The 21,928-nt window shown below is 36.3% G+C and overlaps 1 long non-coding RNA gene across 2 annotated transcripts in view; it reads right to left on the bottom strand.

The window, feature by feature from the left end:
• LOC109056195 overlaps window positions 1–21,928 on the bottom strand; it is a 117,853-nt gene that overhangs the window by 16,854 nt on the left and 79,071 nt on the right. For both annotated transcript variants that reach the window (XR_006156694.1, XR_006156695.1), the window contains exons 4-6: window positions 14,504–14,659; window positions 14,255–14,291; window positions 14,091–14,115 (exon numbers count right to left, since the gene is read on the bottom strand). This is a non-coding gene — a long non-coding RNA (uncharacterized LOC109056195). The remainder of the gene's footprint in view (window positions 1–14,090; window positions 14,116–14,254; window positions 14,292–14,503; window positions 14,660–21,928) is intronic.

The following is a 21,928-nucleotide window of genomic DNA, read 5'->3' as shown; positions in this document are numbered from 1 at the left end:
ATATTGGACCTTTTAAAATAAACAGTGTAGCTAACTTTTGTTTGGTCGACTGCATTTTAGTTTGATGATGAATGGCTGAAATGTCAGGCAATGGTAGAACTATGTTGTTTGTGTGTGCGTGAGGAGCCTGTGTGATCAGATGGAATAAATCAAATAAAGAAAATAAATAAAATGCATTAGGAGTATCACGAGCGTAGCCCCACTTGTTTGTTTCACAGCGTTTTTTCCTTTTGTTAATCTGTTAATTATATTATAGCCTATTATATATTTTGTGTGATGCTATTTATTTTATTCCTTTTATAGACTTATTCACAGAACTTCTTCTCACACACAAGATCTGAATTACCAAAACCTCATGACTGAATCCTCATGTTCTTGTTTACGATGCGATTCGCGCATATAAGCTAAAGCCCTGTATAAAAAAATAAATAAATAAATAAATTCTCCACCGTACTATGCTGCGAGCAAGTACAGGTAACTCAAAAACTTGCGTACAGGAGCTGAGACCAGACGTTAGATTTGATCGTATAGCCACCGCTCACGTTCATATTGTTAAATTCCAAGTTTTGCGCTGAAACGACCGTAAACCCAATTTACAGGTCCTTCTCAAAAAATTAGCATATTGTGATAAAAGTTCATTATTTTCCATAATGTAATGATAAAAATTAAACTTTCATATGTTTTAGATTCATTGCACACCAACTGAAATATTTCAGGTCTTTTATTGTTTTAATACTGATGATTTTGGCATACAGCTCATGAAAACCCAAAAATTCCTATCTCAAAAAATGTGCATATTTCATCCGACCAATAAAAGAAAAGTGTTTTTTAATACAAAAAAAGTCAACCTTCAAATAATTATGTTCAGTTATGCAGTCAATACTTGGTCGGGAATCCTTTTGCAGAAATGACTGCTTCAATGCGGCGTGGCATGGAGGCAATCAGCCTGTGGCACTGCTGAGGTGTTATGGAGGCCCAGGATGCTTCGATAGCGGCCTTAAGCTCATCCAGAGTGTTGGGTCTTGCGTCTCTCAACTTTCTCTTCACAATATCCCACAGATTCTCTATGGGGTTCAGGTCAGGAGAGTTGGCAGGCCAATTGAGCACAGTAATACCATGGTCAGTAAACCATTTACCAGTGGTTTTGGCACTGTGAGCAGGTGCCAGGTCGTGCTGAAAAACGAAATCTTCATCTCCATAAAGCTTTTCAGCAGATGGAAGCATGAAGTGCTCCAAACTCTCCTGATAGCTAGCTGCATTGACCCTGCCCTTGATAAAACACAGTGGACCAACACCAGCAGCTGACATGGCACCCCCCAGACCATCACTGACTGTGGGTACTTGACACTGGACTTCAGGCATTTTGGCATTTCCTTCTCCCCAGTCTTCCTCCAGACTCTGGCACCTTGATTTCCTAATGACATGCAAAATTTGCTTTCATCCGAAAAAAGTACTTTGGACCACTGAGCAACAGTCCAGTGCTGCTTCTCTGTAGCCCAGGTCAGGCGCTTCTGCCGCTGTTTCTGGTTCAAAAGCACACGCCTGTGCACGGTGGCTCTGGATGTTTCTACTCCAGACTCAGTCCACTGCTTCCGCAGGTCCCCCAAGGTCTGGAATCGGTCCTTCTCCACAATCTTCCTCAGGGTCCGATCACCTCTTCTCATTGTACAGCGTTTTTTGCCACACTTTTTCCTACCCACAGACTTCCCACTGAGGTGCCTTGATACAGCACTCTGGGAACAGCCTATTCGTTCAGAAATTTCTTTCTGTGTCTTACCCTCTCGCTTGAGGGTGTCAATGATGGCCTTCTGGACAGCAGTCAGGTCGGCAGTCTTACCCATGATTGCGGTTTTGAGAAATTAACCAGGCTGGGAGTTTTTAAAAGCCTCAGGAATCTTTTGCAGGTGTTTAGAGTTAATTAGTTGATTCAGATGATTAGGTTAATAGCTCGTTTAGAGAACCTTTTCATGATATGCTAATTTTTTTTGAGATAGGAATTTTGGGTTTTCATGAGCTGTATGCATGAGCTGTATGCCAAAATCATCAGTATTAAAACAATAAAAGACCTGAAATATTTCAGTTGGTGTGCAATGAATCTAAAATATATGAAAGTTTAATTTTTATCATTACATTACGGAAAATAATGAACTTTTATCACAATATGCTAATTTTTTGAGAAGGCCCTGTATTTGTCGTAGGCTACTTTCGTAGGCTACTTTGTTTTTGAAAACACTTTCTATTTCTATGTTTTGACTGATGTGGAAGGAACTCATTAAGGCATCTATAAAAGAGGAAATACCATATTGTACAGTTTATGCCAGGAGGATCTTTGGCTTTTATTGTTGCAAAGTTGCAGAAAAGGTCAAATGTATGACTAACTCTTCCTGCTTCCCTAACACACATCAGACAGGATGTTGTTGGAAAGGAGCTATAAAAAATTGCATGAGGAAAAAGACATGCGAGAGTGGTGTTCTCCAGTTACAGTGCAGAGCTAAAATGAGTACACCCCCTCTGAGTAAATATACAAAAGATGTATTTTCTTAATGTTCACTAATACAATTCAAGGAAAAGTGACAAAATTGAAATTTATTTAACGTACTTAATAAAAACATAAAAACATATGTCATTAATATATGTAAAATAAGTACAAGTAAAATTAGCCAATTTTGTTTAAATGAAGGACTGAAGAAACAAGTCCGAGCTATAAGCAAAATTACTTACAATATAAGAGAATTTCTTTTAAAGTTTGACCAATAAGTAAATCTGTCACAAACTGATACATTGATACTGTATACAATGGCACTTATAAAGTTTCACGTTATTACGCCAGAGCAGAGGTGCATGCAACCTCAGATTCTTTCTGTGTCTTGCAAAAAGAATAGACCTAAAATGCAAATCAGTACTTGTTAAATGCTAATAAAGAAAGAATTACAAAACATTAGGATGAGCCATCTTGGTTCTGGGCCAGCTTGAAGAAGGGCTGAAGGGGTCAAACAGACAAAGACTGGGCCAAAGAGACAGTCCAAAGTAGAGACAAGAGGAGAGTCAGACAGATGAGAGGGTCAAACCAGGGAGCAGATGGCCAAGACACGGCAGATTAGGACCAAAGTCCATATGTGAGCGGAGATCAAACACGACTAGACTGTCCAATACAGCCAACAGTCCCAGCAAGATCAGCGTCTGGTGGCCATTGCATTGATTGGTGAGTTCTAGCGGGGCAGCAGAGTAAACACAGCACTAACTAGGCAGAGGAGAGGAGCATGAGCAAAACAATGATGTAATTCCTAACCGACGGTGAGATGACATGAAACATTTTGTGTTTTCAAAATATTGGGCTTACAAAAAAGAGGAAATGTTTGCATTTTTTTTTCAACCGTTCAAAATGATTACTTGCCAACAAAAATTACACCTAGAATGTATTTCACTGTTGTATTTCTTAATAGATCTCATGTAGCCCCGCCCCTTTTCAGATTTGTGCTCATTGTTTTCTCCACAGTGTGAAGGCAAGGTAGCATCAATTTATGAATGAACTGCTAATTTTAAAAGCTTCCCAGTGTACCGACATTTGTTATGACATCTGCTTTAAACAATACAGTGCTCTTGACAACTTTCGTTAACTCTGCAGTAAGTAAATCACTTCACTAGATAATTGGGCCTTCTCTTCAGCAGTGATGATGCTAGCTACTGCAAAAGTGTAAGTTCTTTAAGTACTAAGCCCATATTTTACTGGTTAACTAGACACAATTAAGAAACTACACAAAACATAAAGGCTTCTGTGAGTGTAAGAGAATTAATGAATTAAGAACTGAGTAGAAACAACCGAGAGATAATGAGCCATGAGCAAAGAAAACAAAAACAAATGCAAGGGAAAAGGATAGATCAAACCTACATCCATACACGTGCCATCAAATTAAATGATTCTGCATACTCTGCATAACCTTAACAATCTGACGAGATCAGTCTAATGAAAATAAGCAAAAATAATATTTAATAAAAGTTATTTTTCCTGTATGGTCTTTCATAACATGATGGGACTAAAGAAGCTAGATTGGTGCACTGAGCTCTAAGGGTAAAATAAATAGTCAGCACACACACACACACACACATAGCTCAGCAATCTGAAGTCTTGAGACTGATCACTGTGTGTGATAAACACTTCTTGGAAACAATAAAATTACCCAAATACACAAGTAAGGCCCATTTGTTGTAAAGAGGGAAGTGGAGTGCATGGAAATGATGGATGACAAAGGAAAATGGTGAGAAGGGGGAGGGGGTGTATTACAGAATATTTTCCATGCATCATAAAACATAGAATCTTAGTCGGGCTTCTTGTGACACATCAGAAAAGAACACTTGTTTCAGTACTAAAGGTCTGTGACATTTCTTTGACACATGATATCTAAAACATGCATATGTGGTGCACACCACTAAAAATCATCAACAAAGTATTTTTTTGTTTGTTTTTGATGTTCTTCTGTTGCTACTGGTAACATGTAAACAGAACTGTTTCCTGGCAGGCTGATGATCTGATCAAAAACATCTGTGCAGACTGGTTCTTCGAGTTTGACCCACCATGGGTGTATTTGTGAGCACAGCTGTCTGTCAGATAACATAATGAGCTATACACTTGAGCCACTTATCCCTATCAAGGGCCATCAGCCAACACCACCCTGACAGAGCTGCTCTTGTCTTCTCAGCTTCTGAATTACAATGCCTGAGCTGTAGAGAAATCAATTAACTACACATCAAAATGTTTTTCATTTTATTAACAGAAATTCCCCAAAAGATTTTGAACCTAGACAGCAGGGCTTTAAATGCCTTAAGGCAGAAATCTCTCTCTCACACACACACACACACACACATTCTCTCTTTTTCTTTTGTTGTTTGACAGACAGCTGCAGGTTAACTGTATTCGGCTGCTTGGATCCTATTTATCATTTGTTTCCCAAATGTTCCCGTTCTCTTAAGACTAGGGCTGCACGGGTCATCTAAATTAAACTGCTATCGCGATTTGGCAAAGGCTACTATTTTTCACATGTGCATCTTTGCTAAATGGCTGCTGCAGCTGAATACACAGAAGATCAAACTGCTTTCATTAATTGATTCAACCTGACTAAACACACGACTATGACAATATGGTTTATCTTCAGTTCTTTTTATTATAATTATCATTACAATATAGTATATTTATAATGAAATGCTAACAAACATAGCATGTATCACTGCATAGAATGCTATGAATAATATGTTGCATGTCTTTGGTATCTCTCAATAATAAAACCATCTCTGATATCTACCTAAAAATCGGTATCAGTCAATGGAATGTTTCCATTTATATAAATAAACGTGTGTGTGTGTTCACATTGTAGGACCAAATGTCTTAAAGACAGTAAAACCTGAAAGCAGCTACATTGTGGGGACCAGCCATCTCCACAAAACAGATTAAAAATAACATCTAAAAATGCAAAATGTTTCTGTGATTAGGTTTGGGGGTAGGTATGGAGAGAGATAATATCATTAGCTCAGTATAAAAGCAACAGAAGTTAATAGAAAGTCCCTATGGGGTACAAATGTGTGTGAACTCTTGACAGTTTAATCAATTTAATCAGCTTTAATCACTCAAGGGAGTACTACAGTCCTCTCGGTTTAACAGTATTTGAGGATTAGCTGATACACAATATCCTCTCAATCCTGCCTCTAATTCCACACTTCTTTCATAATGAAGATTTGAGTGGATAAGTTCCTAATAGCCAACTCAATACTGTAAAGCCACAGTGAGTACAATGCAAAACATCATAAACTAGCATCAGTCATACGTGAACGGCAGCTAAGGGTATAAAAAAATAATAAAAGGCCAAGTGAAAATGTATTTTCGGCGTAGTGATGCTAAATCTGTTCTATGTGGTTAATGTCGCCTCATTTCAGAGTAAATGATGGCTTTCACCATTCCGCTTAACAAAACGTTTTGTAACTGCAAAAACAATAATTAATAGCAAAAAAAAAAAAAAAAATTCAGTGGTGTTCAAAAAGCTTACAGAGAAACCACTTTCATCTTGAACTGTAGAGTAGACAGTAAGTACTAACCCCTTCCATCAGCAACACTCTCAATACTGAGTAATCCCTCAGTCAGACAGTAAAAAGAAGATGCTGACAATATTCCAAAATATGCATGACCTTATGGTTGATGTTTGTGATGTGAAAATAGCTGGATGGTGGCACATTTTATTTTTTTCTTAAGCAGACAAAGTCAAAAATTAATGAGACTGAAAAATCCATTTCATAATATACACAACCATTAACACATACATTCATGGCACATTTATTTTTTCTTATTTCAGTGGAAAGGAATTGATTAGGCAATGAAAAGTTGATGTTATATATCAGAATGGTGCCAGTTTCTGTGAGAAAAAGTAGGCAACATTAGGAGAGTATTATGTCTAAATTTACAGTATTCATAAGTATTTACAGTATTCAGAAAGTACCTGGATGACATACTACTACCTGCAAATAAGAAGGAAGGACAAATCCAGTCCTGGAGGGCCTATGTCTTGCTGAGTTTATCACAATCCCCAATCAAACATAACTGAAAGCCCTAACCAAAATCTAAAGGATTGCTTGAAAATTACAGGCAGGTCATTTTTGATTTAGAATGGAGCAAAGGAAAAAGTTTCTTTATTTTTCTGTAAGTCAGGCCATGTCACCTAAGAAATTCCAGAAATGTAAACAAGCTTTAAAGCCATGACACATGAGACTTGCCTAAGGTCTCTCTAGATCACAGTATGTGTCCCACTAGAGTCTATTATTTCCCAACATGTCTGATAACTGATGTTAGTTCAGCACAATTTGTCATGTTTACAGGGAAAGAACAAGCTTTTGTTTTGGATACAATTCAGATTCAGATGTCTTTTATTGGCCATCTCAAATTCCTTTTAGATATAGCAGTTTCTGACACCACTTAACATGACACCTGATGAGCACTTCTGACTGTTTTTGTTTCCTGTTATTTTGCCTTACTTGCTGTTTGTGAAGATTTGTGATGCTTAGAGGCCACTTGCTATCCAGAGTAGACAAAATAAAAAAAAACTCTCATGGTTTTGTGAATTTGGGGTGTTAAAATATTGCTGAGTCATGTTGCTAACTTGCTAATTGGTTGTTAACGTAATGCTGGCAGTGACCAAACCTCAAGTTTCCATAGCATACCAATCTTCTGCTTCATTTTCAGTGTAACTCTGTTGGTTATTATTGCTCAGGTACTCTAGATAGTTGTGAGGGTGTGGCTAGGCAGTTGCCAGGGTGATATTTCAAAGGCTGGTTACTAGCCAAATCTCTCCCACATTCCTTTCCAACAATATGATCCCAGCCAAAGTGTTGTTTGAAGGAAATTAAATATAAGAAACAGCAACTTAAGTGTCTGTACTGAACTGATATTGGTGATGGATGCTGGTAAGCCTTCTGAAAAGGGAAGACAAACCACATATACTGTATTTTGAAAGTGTTTAAACAATTCCTGTGTGTTTGGTTACATCAACAAAGACAATACTTGGTAAGGGGGTCACCTCATGTGCCATTAGTTACATTTCTGGGAAACCAGACAACTGATTATATTGCTTTAAAAGAAACAGCCCCTGATGACATGCAAGAGAGCTAAGTGCAAAGTCTTCATGAGGTATGAGACCCATGCAGCTCTTCACACTCAAGTGTAGTTTATGCTCGCATTCCCTCAAAACTTGCGACATCCGTGGCATTGTGCTGTGTGATAAAACTGCACATTTTAGAGTGGCTTTTATTGTGGCCAGCCTAATAAACACCTGTGCAATAATCATGCTGTCTAATCAGCATCTTGATATGGCACACCTGTGAAGTGGATGGACTATCTAGGCAAAGAAATGCTCACTAACACAGATTTAGACAGATTTGTGAACAATATTTGAGAGAAATAGGCCTTTTGTGTACATAGAAAAAGTCTTAGATCTTTGAGTTCAGCTCATGAAAAATGGGTGCAAAACAAAAGTGTTGCGTTTATAATTTTGTTCAGTGTGTAAAACATAAAAAATGTAAAATGTAAAACCAAGGAAGTAACTTTTACAAAAGAAAGCCCTCCAAAAAGATAGCAAGCAATCATAATAATAATAATAATAATAATAATAATAATAATAATAATAATAATAATCTATATATAATATAGATTTTTTTATGTTTTTGTAAATTAAATTTTGTTATAATATACTGTTTTGTACAGTGGCCAAGAAAGCTCAAGGTGGTGCAACTTAAGAAAAGACATGCAAATAAAAAAAGCATCAGCAAATTAAGAAAACATCTTCATCAGTTTGATAGCACATGTTCTGCAAATACTCACAACACAACCAAATACAGAAACGCACTGCAAATACACACAGCACAACCAACTTGTGTGAGTATTTGCAGCACTCGTGTTGTCAATTTAGATGTTTTCTCTTTTTTTGTGATCAACTTTGCACAACAATGCACAACAGTTTTCTCAGCAGTGAGTTTTTAGGAGTTAACAGCAAATAAAAGAATGAAACCTTTATTTAAACGTATGAAGCCCTGCACAAGAAATTGGCCACAAAATCATTCCCACTACTATATTCCCACTAAGAATATTTTGGCTAGCGATGCTTCAAGAAAATACACCCAGGCTGTGCAAGAACATGGGGATTAAGATTTTGACAAGAATTTTTGGGTGAACCAGTAAATGCATTTTATGGTGTTAAACGTAATTAAATATTCAAACATTAGCAAATTAAAATACTAAAATTAATAGTACAATAAAAATGTAACAAAAAAGCTGAATAAACATAAAAATATGCACTGAAAAATCAAGCAGACATTGACAATTATAAAGTGAACATGAATCAAAAATTAACTAAACTAGATTAAGAATTTATAATAAAAACACTTTGGGTTCCCACAAACCCTGAGAAAAGCTGTTGTTGTAGGGCAGGCTAGAAGTTTTGGGTAAACTATAACCCTTCAATTGTTGAAATATTATAGGTATAAATGGTAATTAGTCACTAACCAGATACATGTCAACGTAATCAGTGAGGTGTTAAATATTTAGATTTCTGTTAATGTGATTTGCTGAAGTAATGGAGGATGTCAGCAGTACTTTCAGTGAAATTCTGAACTGGTAAACAAAAGGTTGTTCTATCGCTATATAAAAGGAGTGGAAAATTCCACAACACATTGTCCCGGTGATTGTTTTTTTCATATTGGTCGTGCATGTGCTTGGAAAGTACCTCTTGGAAATTGTCTAATTATGTTTCTGGAGAATGAGGATTTTCGCTCCGATCTGACCAAACACACTTTTCCTGTTGCCTGGAATTTTCCGGTAATCCCAGAGACTTTGTTTCACTGGTTCAGGTGTGTTCAATTTGGACTGGAGCTAAACATTGCAGCACAGATATGCCTGCCTATTTTACAGTTTTAATAGTTGACCTGAATCTAAAAAAAAAAAATCTAAATCTAAAACCTAAAACCTGACAAAGAACACCATTCCTACCATGACAGTGCTCTGTTTAATAAGGGAAACCAACAATATTAGATGCAAGACTGCCAGTGTGACTAGTCAAAAAGTGCTGTGGTGATGCCATCAGTATCATACACTCCCATCCCGTTTGTGAGCTAACAGGAGATGGTGTGTGACTCTGAAAAACACTGTAGATTTTTGAACCCAAAAAAATTATTTTCAGAAAAGACTAGAAGCAGGATAGAGAGACATCCTGTTATCTGCAAAATACAAACACTGAAAACATCACAGTCTCACTCTCTGCACACTGATTTCTCTTGTAGGACAACAAAGAAGTTCCTCTGTTTTGAGCTCCTTGCTTGATATTACATTGGTTTGATCATCTGGAAGGCATTATCAAGAACTTCAAATAGGATCCATAGAAAAGTTTAGATGCCATATTGTACATATCATGTCACGAGGAACTTTGTCCTTTGCTGTTGTAAGGCTGCAGAAAAGGGTCAAATATATGAGTCTTCCTGTCTTCCTGCATACCTAACCCACATTGCCAATGGACTGTGAAAGGAGCCACTATACAAATTGTATACGTGTAAAAGTGGTGTTCCTCTATGTCTCAGCTGCAGCTGGTCATAAGAAAAAAAACATGCAAGTGACCAGAACAGTTCTTGAACATTCAAATGTGTTTGATTTTTTTTTTTATTGTGGTGTTTGCTCACACAGAATTCTCAACTGTTGATATAAAGTCCACTGAGACTTTTCCCTGTTTGTCTCACTGTCACTACATTTCTAAAGGCCAAGCACAGGAACAGGCTAAATATAACATTTCAGTGGTGGCTCAGGAACAACTCAAAGAAGTGCAAATCTGAAGAGGGAGGTCAGAAAGATGCAGGATGTGTCAGGACCAAAGTCAGAGGTAAACGAATATCAAACAAGGCTAGAGAGTTCAATACAGCAGAGAGTGCCAGGGAATAATACAAAGGCCAATGACAGGAGCAAGAGTCGGATTCAGGGTGGGCAGTTCATTGACTGGTGAGTTCTGGCATGACAGTAAACACAGCACTAGAAAAAAGGACCGTGAACAAAACAATAACTAGACTGACAGAAAAGACTGGTTAAGATTAAGAAACTAGAAAAGACAAGAAACTATTTTGCTAGCACGAGAAGCATGAAAAACACCGGCAAAGAAACAGAGCAGAGGGAAGAAAATATAAAGCAGAAAAATCAGTAACAGAAACAGACAGATAGACATAATGAGCCACAGAGCCACAAAGAACAAAAACAAAGCTAGAGCGAAGAGAAGGAGAGATCAAACCCATGTCCTTGCCATTAAATTCAGGGATTTGTTAAACAAGGTTAATCAAATGCTCTTAATAACCTTCGGTCAGCATGATCTGAGAAAAATTTTAACACATATGAGGAGTTTAAAAAAATACATGATTTCGGCGAAATGAGTAATCAAATGTTATAAGCATTTTTTACCATTCATTTAGTTGACTTCTCAAAAACATTTAGGCTATGATGCCAGACACATTTGTTACTATAATAGCCTACAGCATTTTATGACAAAATCCAAAATGTCATGAACTTTTGCAACCCAGTCATTTAAATGATGTTTTATTAACAAGGTTCGGGAGGAGCACGATCAGATAATCAACCAATTTGGCTCAGGTGCAACTCGTTTAGCTAACCATCTTAACTAGCACAATACGTGTATATAAATGCAGCCTTCTTACCTCTATCCCGCGACAGTTTTCCGGCATCCCTCCTCCACCCCAACTCCTCACTCCTAATCTGTTTTTATCCCACATTAGGGACAGGGGGAGTTCTTCGGGTTCGGGCTATATTCCAGGCTCGGAGCCCTCCCCCAGGACAGCACGCCAAAATATGCTTACTATTTGCGAACAGATTAGATGTAAGGGTGAACTCGTGAAACAAAAGTGGCTAATTTACTTATTTTACAGATATCAATTACACATTTTGAAAAAAATTTCTAAGTATATTTTTGTTTAATAAATGTCAATTTCCCTGTGTGATCATTAAGAAAAAAATATTTTGTAGTTATTCAAAGCAGGTATACTCATAACCTACTGTATATACTTTATATTCAAAACCAGTGGAAAATGGCTTCACGAAGTTGACACAAGAGACGCCAAACAAGTTAATGGTTTTGCAAGAAATCTTTAGCTGCATAACAAAGACACATATTGGAGAAAGGAATATTTATAATATTACCTTCTTCTTTCTGCTCCTTGATCTAAGGTGTGGGGTTTTGGTTTTGAATGGGATGGTTTAAATTGTTACACTCAGTTGTCTCTTGTTTTTTCATTAAATGTCAATTATGTTGTCTTAAATACCAATAAAAAGACTTAAAATAGAAAATGATGGTGCACTGCATGCTCAGGGTAAAAATCAATAAACACCAACATAAAGCAATGAATTAGATTTCTTGAGATTTATGGCTATGTGAGACTAACCAACACTTCTCAGAAGCCACAGAATAACCCTGGGCCCTTTTGTGGTGAAGAAGTAGGTGAAGTCTGGACTGTATGAAAATCAAGGATGCCAAAGCTTTTTAAGGCAACAGAGCAATCATGGATGATGGCTTTTCCTGTTGAATAAAAAAAGGGTGGAGAAAAAGTGGCGTGATTGTTTTTCTGGCATATGAGTGGCTAGCAACTAGCAGACGACCAGACCATGGGGTTATTACAGTTCACTCTTTCTTGCGCGATTTCCTGTTCTGAGCTGAGGTCATCCTACTGTCACATGACTGGCTGCATAGGTGGAGATTCTTTAACTTACAGCTGAAATCTCTGAAACCACATGAAATTCCCAGCACTCTTCTATAGTATACTTTTATCTCTATAACTGTTGTGTGACAAATTTGAGGTGTTTGAAAACTTCAGTACTAAAGGTACTAATATTCTATTTATGGATCTACAGCAGGGTTCCTCAAATCTTGCCCTGGAGGGCCCTGCAGAGTTTAGCTCCAACCCTGATCAAACTCACCTACCTGTAATTTTCCTATGATCCTGAAGACATTGATTAGCATGCTCAGGTGTGTTTGATTAGGGTTAGAGCTAAACTCTGCAGTAAAGTGGATCTTGTGGGCCAGATTTGAGGATCCCTGATCTACAGCATGCATGCGGGTACACATCACAGTGCATATGTTACCAGTTCTGTTGCTACTGTTTCCCAGCAGAAACATCTGTGCAATAGACTGAATCCTGGATGTTGTGAAACCACCCGCCAGTCAAATTAGAACAGGTGATTTTAGTCTGCTCTGTCCTTTTAGTGTACAGAACATGGCGAATCAATTAAACAAACAAATCAAATTGCTAAACTTTGAGTATGAAATTTTGCATCTGAGATTAAGTTCAGTGTTCAGATATAGACTACTGATTGACACTGAGAGTTTTGTGTTGACAGGGTGTTGAAGGAGCGCGAGACCTCAAAGACCACTTCAAGGTCAGTTGGCCCCCCATATTCATATCTGTGCACTTCAGCTATCTGTCAGATGACATAATGAGGTATTGACTTGAGCAAACACAACCCTCACAGTGCTGCTCTTCTCTTCTTAAGTGCTGAACAATGGTCTGAGCAACAGAGAACTCAATCAGCTATAGATCTAAATGTTTTTAAAGCATTTTATTAACATAAATGACGATTCTTCACCTGGACAGCAGGGTTTTAAATGCTTTAAGGCAGAAGTCATTACAAAGAGGATGCAGTGCCTCTTATTGCCAAGCATATATTATAACATATCAGTTATGACACATATAAAGTTTTCATCTAACAGACATTTGACACAAATCTGCTAAAATCTACAGCAGTGCCATATTCACTTCACACAAAGTGATAGTGGACACCTCAGCATAAATCAATGGCCACCGTACAGACTAGTGGGAAGTTCCCAGGTCAATATGAGGAGTACTTCATCAGCAGATAGATTGTAGATGTACTACATTTTTACTACATTAGTTGTTTATTAACACACGTTCATATTTAAGGCCAGATCTGAAGCAGTGGCAGGTGCTGAGTGGATTTGACTAGTAATGTATTAGATTTGCGTACTCACTGGCACAGCATTTCATTTCATTTTGCTTCCACAGCAGCAGTTTATAGAAAATACTTGCCCTGGTAATACAGTTAATTTGCTTCAGCAGTACAATAAACCCTAGCCACAGTAACGCCGTGTGTTTTACGCTCACTAAGTGCCATGCAATCTGCCTAGTTCCTTCCCACTAACCAAACAGACAAAATTATTAAAGACTCATTTATTACAGTTCACATCATGAGAACTGACATCAATGTTTATGGATTAAAAAAGTCTGTAGTGTAAATCTGGCAGAAAAACTAATCTACAAAGGGTCATATCCTGTTTGATTTGCTGCTTCACTTACTATTACATTCCTTTTCACATTCACTATATCTGGCCACAACAAAAGCCAGATGGTCATTTCTCTCACTAGCACCCTACTCTTCTTTTTAAACTACTGTACAGGAACGCATGTTTTCTTGTGTTCAGACAGAAAATTCTTAGAATAAGAAGCATCTGTCAAGATCTGCAGTCATGTTTAGAAAATAGTATAAATCAGTTACTTACAAGAGCACAGCTGCTTTTCATTGATCTGCAAAATAAATAAAAACAAACATAAACCAAAGCAATGTCAGTTCAGTTATGCTACTAAATATCAATGACATTTTGCTTGATGGCCTAGCAGAACATAAAAGCTATAAAACATTTAGCACAAACAATTTCACACTTACTTTGCCAGTGGGGCAGGAGAGCAGACACTCAAGATATCTGAAATATAACTGTTTAGTATTGATAATGGTAAAAGCAGAATAGAAACTTGATCGTCTTTAAGGGTTTTCAACCAACACTAGTCTTACATTTGTTTACTCAATCAGAAAGCTACTAATGACACAGGTAGTAAATAAATTATTAATAAATTATAAATTTTTACTCAGTAGATTGCTTACAAATGTCTTTTTCTTTAGACATAAGATACTCACATTGACAAGCCATTGTTTCTCGCAGTCACTGAAGTACTCTATACAAAATGACAAAGAGGAACTGTCCATCGTTCTGTCTCGTCCCATTGCATTGCAAGACAACAGATGCTCCTAATGTCAGTTTGATGTTCGAGTACACAAACAGAATGATTCCAACTGAAAGAGGACACACACACAATAAACGGTTACAAAATATAGAGGCCAAGTATATTTGAGTGAAATACATCTGTCACAGGACAGATCATAGGCTAAGACAGGAATTATTAAACATTTTTAAAGCCAAAATCCCCCAAACGCAGTGATCCCTCTGCAAAGGACTCCCTTCTAAAATATGATTATTGATCAGAGAAAAATTGTGATATTAAAAATAAAGCAATTGTAATTTTATATATATATATATATATATATATATATATATATATATATATATATATATATATATATATATATATATATATATATATATATATATATATATACACACATTTTATTTTTTTACTGTTATTACACTTAAGCTTTTATTAAATAGAAAATATATATAATATCATTATTTATTTAAATTAATAACGGAATAACGGAAGCTTTTGGTTAACACTTTTTTTCTCTAAAAATTTCCACACATTCTCAAGCAGCACCTGGGGGTTTCCAGGACCCATCTGAAACCCCCTGGTCTAAAGAAACCCAGTTACATCGGTCTATACTGTACTCAAGTGCCATCACGCATATGTGGAAAAAATAACCACCGAATAGGTTCATAACTTTAAAGAAAGAATCACAATGCATTAAAGTAATTTTTTCTCCCATCCTGTGTGTACACAAGCCCAGACATTGTTTAGTGAAGCTTGTAGGCCATGAGGGCATTATGACTCATGAAACAGATACGATTTTATTAGCTTGAGGGAGAACAGATTTGTATGCTCACACAATATGTTGTGTCAGTACGATTTTTGATGACATTTGAAGAAACAACAACAACAACAACAACAAAAAACCTGCCCAAATAATAACATACATCTGTCATTTAATCAGACAAACAAAACTGAGTTCTGTCACTTGTGTGGTGCTGCTTGTTATAACCTTGTTATTAAAAAAGTTAATCATTATATCGTCAATTCATACAGTATTTGTAACAGCGGAGAACACCAAAAATCATCTATGACAATATGTCACAGCCTGATTAATTCAAAACAGGTACTTTATGTATTTGAATTTTGGTGCTGGTCTCCCCAGGTTAACCTGATTTATCCACCTTTTTAATATGCCCCATGATGCTTTGTGTGTATTATGGAAGTGACTGCCATTAAACTGTGAACAAAAAGTAATTGACAATTAACCTTGATTTGCTTAATGAATGCAGTAATAATCATCTGCAATATATATATATATATATATATATATATATATATATATATATATATATATATTTCAAATTTCATTGCAAAACCATTCTAAGTATGTCAAAATTAGACCAATGGGGATCAAAACATTGTTGTAGGTTGAATACAGTCAATGAAGAATTTATATATAAAGTGCCAAACTCCATCGAATATATATATATTCTTCATTGACTGTATTCAAGCCTCAACAATGTATATATCTTATAACATTATAGACTGAACAAAATTAGAAACGCAACACTTTTGTTTTTGCCCCCATTTATCATGAGCTGAACTCAAAGATCAAAGACTCAAAGACTTTTTCTATATACACAAAAGGCCTATTTCTCTCAAATATTGTTCACAAATTTGTCTAAATCTGTGTTAGTGAGTACTTCTCCTTTGCTGAGATAATCCATCCACCTCACAGCTGTGGCATATCAAGATGCTGATTAGACAGCATGATTATTGCACAGGTGTGCCTTAGGCTGGCCACAATAAAAGGCCACTCTAAAATGTGAATATAAAATTATGTTTATAATTTTGTTCAGTGTATAATAATAATATAATTATAAAAGAGATATATATTGATATATATGCAGAACATTCTGAATACTGTTGAAAAGATTGCATGGAATGTACCTGTCTGAGTGCCAAAAAGTTTTTTTTTTTTTTTCATAATTGACGTGCATGCAACTCTAGAAGTAATAAAGATATCTTAAATATCCTTTTAGATTCTTATTGTTAATAAACTTTATTTCTGTAATTTAAATTTTTAAGACCTTATATGCTTTATTTATGGGATTGAACCACTTGTAATATTTTAACTATAGTATTTACTATAACCACAAAGCCACTGTAAGGCAAATAATAGATGTCAATGCAGGAGAGGCTAAATGCTAAATAAACTGCTTTTGTGGGAAAACATCTTATCATTTAATGAGCCTATAACCTATCAGCTAATCTTCAACCTGTTTGCCATTAAATATTTGTTTTGGATTGAGCTATTTTTAGAATTTAAGTCACAGACAGGTAGGATTCGTATGGTAGGCTACTTTTCACTCATTTCTATTTTTTTTTTTTTTTTTTTTTTTTTTGTATCTGCAAACTATCTGTCACACAACTCTGACAAAAACAAAAAGAAAGAAAAAAAAAGATTCACTGACTGACTGAGACTAATAAGATAACTACCTGTACATAAAAAGTAACAGTCTATGGAAAGTTCCCATTTAGATAATTAAGTAAACGTGTGTGTACTTATTTACATTGTGGGTCAAATGCCCCAAAGACTTAAAGTAAAACTTGAAAGAATATAAGAACTGTGTATTGTACTATAAATGCTTGGGGCTGTTTATGGTTGTTATATATATATATATAAATATATATATATAAATTTGTATGTTCGTGAGGTCTGATGCTGCATAAATTGCCCTGTAGAGGGACAAATAAAGATATTACAACAAAGCATCTACATTGTGGGGATCAGCCAACACTCCCCATTAAACAGATTAATAATAATATCTAAAAATGCAAAAATGTTTCTGTGAGTATCAAGTTCGAGGGTAGGGATAGAGTGAGAAAATATCATTAGCTCACTATAAAAACAACAGAAGTCAATAATGGAAAGTCCCCCTGTGAGGATACACACACAAACATGTGGACACTTGACAGTCCTACTGCAGCTCCAAATACATTATCTTTAACCACTTAAGTACAGTCCTCAGTTTAATAGTATTTGAGATTACTCTGATACATAATATCCTCTCAGAGAAGTCTAAGGACTGCTGCCACTTATTCTACACATTTTTTTTTCAAAATTACGATTTAAGGGGAAACTTCCTAATAGCCAACTCGATACTGTGAAGCAACAACGAATACAACGCAAAACAACGTAAACATCAGTCAGTGAACGGCGGCAGCTAAGGATGTGAAACAATAATAATAAAAAAAAAAATTTGGCGTAGTGAATCTGTGGCAGGTAAGGTTAACGTTGACTGATTTCAGAGAGAACCGAAACCATAATTCACACCATTCCACTTAACAAAACGTACTGTTGCCACAAAGTAGAAAATTAAGAAATGTTCAAAAGGCTCACCTTGATATTTTGAAATCCCTTTCATCTTGTACTGAAGAAGAGACATGTAAATACAGGTAAATTTGGTAAAGGTAAAGAAAAAAAAAGAAATATATATACAGTATATATATATATATATATATATATATATATATATATATATATATATATATACAGTATATATATATATATATATATATATATATATATATATATATATACAGGTCCTTCTCAAAAAATTAGCATATTGTGAAAAAGTTCATTATTTTCCATAATGTAATGATAAAAATTAAACTTTCATATGTTTTAGATTCATTGCACACCAACTGAAATATTTCAGGTCTTTTATTGTTTTAATACTGATGATTTTGGCATACAGCTCATGAAAACCCAAAATTCCTATCTCAAAAAATTAGCATATTTCATCCGACCAATAAAAGAAAAGTGTTTTTAATACAAAAAAAAATCAACCTTCAAATAATTATGTTCAGTTATGCACTCAATACTTGGTCAGGAATCCTTTTGCAGAAATGACTGCTTCAATGCGGCGTGGCATGGAGGCCTGTGGCACTGCTGAGGTGTTATGGAGGCCCAGGATGCTTCGATAGCAGCCTTAAGCTCATCCAGAGTGTTGGGTCTTGCGTCTCTCAACTTTCTCTTCACAATATCCCACAGATTCTCTATGGGGTTCAGGTCAGGAGAGTTGGCAGGCCAATTGAGCACAGTAATACCATGGTCAGTAAACCATTTACCAGTGGTTTTGGCACTGTGAGCAGGTGCCAGGTCGTGCTGAAAAACGAAATCTTCATCTCCATAAAGCTTTTCAGCAGATGGATGCATGAAGTGCTCCAAAATCTCCTGATAGCTAGCTGCATTGACCCTGCCCTTGATAAAACACAGTGGACCAACACCAGCAGCTGACATGGCACCCCAGACCATCACTGACTGTGGGTACTTGACACTGGACTTCAGGCATTTTGGCATTTCCTTCTCCCCAGTCTTCCTCCAGACTCTGGCACCTTGATTTCCGAATAACATGCAAAATTTGCTTTCATCCGAAAAAAATACTTTGGACCACTGAGCAACAGTCCACTGCTGCTTCTCTGTAGCCCAGGTCAGGCGCTTCTGCCGCTGTTTCTGGTTCAAAAGCACACGCCTGTGCACGGTGGCTCTGGATGTTTCTACTCCAGACTCAGTCCACTGCTTCCGCAGGTCCCCCAAGGTCTGGAATCGGTCCTTCTCCACAATCTTCCTCAGGGTCCGGTCACCTCTTCTCATTGTGCAGTGTTTTTTGCCACACTTTTTCCTTCCCACAGACTTCCCACTGAGGTGCCTTGATACAGCACTCTGGGAACAGCCTATTCGTTCAGAAATTTCTTTCTGTGTCTTACCCTCTCGCTTGAGGGTGTCAATGATGGCCTTCTGGACAGCAGTCAGGTCGGCAGTCTTACCCATGATTGCGGTTTTGAGTAATGAACCAGGCTGGGAGTTTTTAAAAGCCTCAGGAATCTTTTGCAGGTGTTTAGAGTTAATTAGTTGATTCAGATGATTAGGTTAATAGCTCGTTTAGAGAACCTTTTCATGATATGCTAATTTTTTGAGATAGGAATTTTGGGTTTTCATGAGCTGTATGCCAAAATCATCAGTATTAAAACAATAAAAGACCTGAAATATTTCAGTTGGTGTGCAATGAATCTAAAATATATGAAAGTTTATTTTTTATCATTACATTATGGAAAATAATGAACTTTTTCACAATATGCTAATTTTTTGAGAAGGACCTGTATATATATATATGCAAGCACATCAAACATGATGGAAAAGACACATAATGTTTGGAATTTGTTTTCTGTGTCACCAAAGTGCATCCCTGTCCTGCTCAAATACAACATGTAAGAGATATTATGATTCTCCAAAAACAAAAACTTTATTCAAACAAACCTATTTCAGGCAACACGCTCTATTACTACAAAGTAAGTGCAAAATACTGCATCCTAGCACACATGACACAATGATGCACTGTCTCTCTCAGTATCTGGTTGACATGACTGTGCATGAATTGTGATATAACTTTTGTGTCCGAAGATGTTCATCCATTGAGTAGTTGGTGCCCTTATGTAATCAATGAAATCGTGGTGCAGGCGTGGCGTACTGGTGTGTTCACTGTGCAGACTTAATGGCATGATTGAGAGCAAACGTGAGAGGTCACAGGACTACAGCAGGGTGTGACCAAGTAAAAAATAAAATATCTCCAAATAATCACTAGTTTTATTTAAATATAGCTAAAATAGCTCCTTGAAGGAAAAAAAAAAGTCGCAGCTACAATGAGAAAGTAGCTAAATGTGGTGACAAAACGAATGTAGGGAATGAAGTCGTTCACTCAGAATTCGGACAGCACTACAAAATGGCTGACATGGATATACCTTCTTCTTCTTCTTCACCCTCATCTTCTTCATCTTCATCTTCTTCATTTGAAGAGAAATATTGTCATAAAAGATGTAAACATGCTTTACATTCTAAGGATGGTTCACTATTGTCGAATCATGCAGAGACTGGCAAGAGATGGTAGAACTGGTCAAACAATAATAATGTGTTTTTTGAAGGTCTTCCTCAGGTGTCAGAAAATGCTAATGCCAAACTCCGTATGTGATGACCTGAGAAGAGCTACAGAAAGCTCTTCAAGGTATGGAATGCAGCAGAACACCAGGAATAGATGGCCTACCTACTTTTATAAGTCATTTGGCCTGAGATTGGTGCAGATCTGCTTGCAGTCATCAACGAAAGTCTAAAGTGGAAGGTTATCACTGAGCTGCCATAGAGCAGTCCTCACTCTACTAACAAAGAAGGGAGACCTGAGGGACATAAAAAATTGGTTGCCTGTGTCTTTGCTATGCAGTTATTATAAGATCCTATCTAAAGCAGTAGCAAATAGACTGAGTAAGGTTATCGAAGAGGTCATCCACTCTGATCAGACTTATTGTGTGCCAGTAAGGCAAGTCATTGAAAATATTTAATTTATTAGAGACATTTTTGTCTCTAATAAAATGTCAACAACAACAAAAAAAAAAACAGGGGACTTACACTGGCGAGTTCTGCATAGAACTATAGCTGTTAACACATTTGTTTTAGTAATAAATTGTGATTTTAATCAAGAATGTCATTTTTGTTTATGAAGAGAAACAGTGTTGCATGTTTTTACGCATTGTAAAATACTTTTTTGTTGTTGTTGTTTTTTACAAGATCTGTTTAAATGTTTTGATGAAATGTTCTCTATTTATGTTTTTATTTGTGGTTTTAAGTATTGAAGAAAATGTTCTTATGAAGGTCAGTTGTTTAATTTTTTGAAAAGAATTCTGATACAGATGTAACAATGTTTTTTCAATGTTGGTGAATCAAGAATTTTAACTGACTTCTGTTATTATAAAGCAACAAAAAAGTAATGTTCTTTGAACAAAGATAATGTATAAAAAATGTACTTTGTAGTACTCTCTTTCTAGAGATCCTTCCCCCTCTCTCCTTCTCCTTCTCCTTCTCCTTCTCCTTCTCCTTCTCCCTCTCCCTCTCTCTCTCTCTATCTCCCTCTCTCTCTCTCTCTCTCTCACACACACACACACACACACACACACACACACACACAGGATCAACATGAAGATAAATTATCACTGGAACAAATGTGTTGTAATTTTACATTCATTGTGTAAAGTGCCAGAATAACTTTTTGTTTACCAACTCAAAGTAAATTGTTCATCATCCTCCATTCAAAAATAAATAAATAAATAAATTCTACCTCATGACCAACACATCAGTGAATACTTTGACATGTATCTAGTTAATGACAAATTATACCTGTGACAACTTATACCTATGATATTTCAACAACAGCACAATAACATGTTATGACATACAATAGACAAGGTAATATAAGAGTGCTTTACTGGGTGTGTCTAAATAAGCAACACTTATGAGTGCATACTG

This window comes from Cyprinus carpio, chromosome B16 (assembly GCF_018340385.1).
Source record: "Cyprinus carpio isolate SPL01 chromosome B16, ASM1834038v1, whole genome shotgun sequence".
In the NCBI taxonomy this organism is placed as follows: Eukaryota; Metazoa; Chordata; class Actinopteri; order Cypriniformes; family Cyprinidae; genus Cyprinus; species Cyprinus carpio.
This window is presented reverse-complemented; position numbering and strand designations above follow the sequence as displayed.